This window comes from Lepus europaeus, chromosome 9 (assembly GCF_033115175.1).
Source record: "Lepus europaeus isolate LE1 chromosome 9, mLepTim1.pri, whole genome shotgun sequence".
NCBI classification, from domain to species: Eukaryota; Metazoa; Chordata; class Mammalia; order Lagomorpha; family Leporidae; genus Lepus; species Lepus europaeus.
This window is the reverse complement of record NC_084835.1, coordinates 114,288,465-114,291,307: the sequence shown is the minus strand read 5'-3', so window position 1 is coordinate 114,291,307 and position 2,843 is coordinate 114,288,465. Positions and strand designations below refer to the sequence as shown.

At 43.8% G+C, this 2,843-nt stretch overlaps 1 non-coding gene across 1 annotated transcript; it reads right to left on the bottom strand.

Moving 5' to 3' along the window:
* Window positions 1-272: 272 nt before the first annotated feature.
* On the bottom strand, window positions 273-391 carry LOC133767345 (5S ribosomal RNA). The gene has a single exon (XR_009866835.1). It is a non-coding gene; the product is annotated as a 5S ribosomal RNA (ribosomal RNA).
* Between the last annotated feature and the right edge of the window lie 2,452 nt (window positions 392-2,843).

Sequence of the window (2,843 nt, the reverse complement as noted above, 5' to 3'; positions counted from 1 at the left end):
TAATTTTAATTGTTTGAATAATTACTGAGCGTGACTGCCAGGTCACGCATGCACTCATGGTGTACAGAATCAAGGGTCCCAGGGAATCAAAGGAAGGAGTAGAGGCGTTTCTTGATTTCTTTGTAGATTCTGGTTATCAATCCTTTATCTGTAGTATAGTTTGCAAATATTTTTTCCCATTCTGTTGGTTGCCTCTTCACTTTCCTGACTGTTTTTTTTTGAAGTACAGAAACTTCTCAATTTGAAAGGAGAGGGTGCCGCAGGGCAAAAGCCTGTTACAGCACCCGGTATTACCAGGCGGTCTCCCATCCAAGTACTAACCAGGCCCGACCCTGCTTAGCTTCCGAGATCAGACGAGATCGGGCGCGTTCAGGGTGGTATGGCCGTAGACAGGCACAAGGCAGAATATCTGCTCCTGTTCTATAATCTCTCATTGCTGTGGGCTCCAGAATGTTCTTCTCCCCCAGCACAGGAATGTGAGGGTTGCCTCAAGTAGGTGGAGGCAAAAATTTAGGAATGCCTTTGTTTCTTATTTCATATTGGTACAAACCATTTTCAGCATGCACCACTTTTGAGTGCATATCATCAGGCACTGGGATTCTTTTGAATCTCAAAACTTGAAGAGAAATGCCTAGTCTTTTTCTGCACCATGGGATGACCAGTATACAAGCTGGAGGGCAGAGAGACTTGGCTCCCAGAGGGAAGTTTTTACTATAACACCATCTTCCAACTAGACCTCTTCTGTATCAGAAGAGGGAAATGGCCCAAGATCTTATATGTAAGTATTTTCACTCTGTGAGATAAGCCAGACCTTTGTTAATTCTTTAAAGTAGACCTGAAGTTTTAGCAACAGTTATATTTAAGACTCCAGATGCCCCTCTCCCTCCACCTGCCATCCAGCCTCATACCAATGCCTCCATCTACCACTCCTGTTTCCTCATGACTTTGTATCCAGGAGTGCTTGTTATCAAGTAGGACACTCAGTCATCAACTTCTATTTACCCCTCCAGGAGATGCCCAGAGGATGTGGAGGTCCTACTTACATCTCCTCTTCATTGCAGGATCTTATACAGAAAAGAGGAGCTTGGGAGGGTTTTCAGATGATACAGTTATATTGAGGCTTTCTAGAGTTGGGTCCAAGCCTATGATCTCACCTGCAAAGATGTAATGTTACTTATAAATCAGACACTAAAAGAGCCTGAGAAACAGGTTGCGCTCCAAGCTTCAGAAGCTTCCAGGATGAAATTTACAAGATATTTACATCCTTGCTGGATCAGGGAGGCCAGTAATAATTATATCTTACAGGAAAACAGGCTCTTCTTAAATGTACACCAGATGGCCCTGTACTGAATGAATTGAAAACCATTTTTGTTTGTGTCATAGAAGAATTGAAGAGGACCAGAAGCAAGCTTCTAAAATACTCCAAGGAAGAATACCTCTGCCTTCCTAGAGACTGAGATAGGCATTCATACTTCCCTATCTTCCAATTTGAAAGGACAGGCGATCTTGACAGATGAATTTATTATTCAGTCAGCTTCAGATATTAGGAGAAAGCTGGCTAGTGGACCTGAGAATACCTTAGAAAACCACCTAGAGGTTGTCACTTTGGTCTTTTACAACCAAGACCAGGATACCAAACAATGAGAGAGAAGGGGTAAGACAAAGGCCACAGCTCTGGTAACACCCTTATAGCCACACCAACCTGAGGGTCTGCGGTGGTCTCCAACCTGCTATGGCTGTGGTCAGGCAGGACACTACAATAAGAAATGTCCATGTTCTCATAAGCAAAGCAAAGTACCATGGCCCTGCCTTATTTTCCATAGGATCATTGTAGAGTTGACTGCCTCTGGAGGTCAATGTTTCTGGGTCAGTTCCCCTTCCTCTGGTGGCTCAACAGAACTGAAGGGACCTGGGGCTTCTCTATAGGCACCTAACACTGAGACCATCAGCACTCAGGAGCCCTTGGTGGTCTTAACAATGAAAGGAAGGAAATTGACCTCTTCTAGATACAGAAGCAATTTTATATGTCCTTCCCTCAAATCTGCATCTCTAAGGCTGGCATTGTGGCAAAGCAGGAAAAGGTGCTTCCTGTGATTCCGGCATTCTGTATAGGCTCTAGTTCTAATCCCAGCTGCTCCACTTCCAATCCAGCTCACTGATAATGGCCTGGAAAAAGCTGCAAAATATGGCCCAAGTGCTTAGGCCCCTGCTACTCAGATGGGAGACCTGGAGGAATCTCCTGGCTCCTGGCTTTTGCCTGGTCCAGCCCCAGCTGTTGCAGCCATGTGAGTAGTGAACCAGTGGATGGACGATCTCTCTCTGTATCTCCCTCTCTCTCTCTGTAAGTCTGACTTTCAAATAAATTTCTTAAAAAAATCTAGATATCCCCTCTTTCCTTGGTATGACCATGAAAGGGACTTCAGGAAAGCCCTTAGATATTCCACCTAGCCCCTAAGCTGCATCTTGTATAACTTGTTTTTTACACATGCATTCCTAATCAAACTGGAGAGCCAAAGACCACTTCTAGGGAGAGATATCTTAGCCCAGATGGGAACCACAATCTTCACAGTCCCAGGCCAATTCTTACGCGTTCCCCTAATTTAGAGAGTTATCAATCCAGATGACTGAATAATCAAGAGAAAGATTGGCCAAGCAATAACTATTCAACCAGGATGGATTTATCTTAATGATATCTTTCCTCCATCAAAAACAATATCTTCGAAATCAGAAATCCAGCAAGTGTTAAAGCATTAGTAGACAATTTAAAATAACAGGGACTTTTAAAGCCATATAGACATCAACTTCTATTTACCCCTCCAGGAGATGCCCAGAGGATGTGGAGG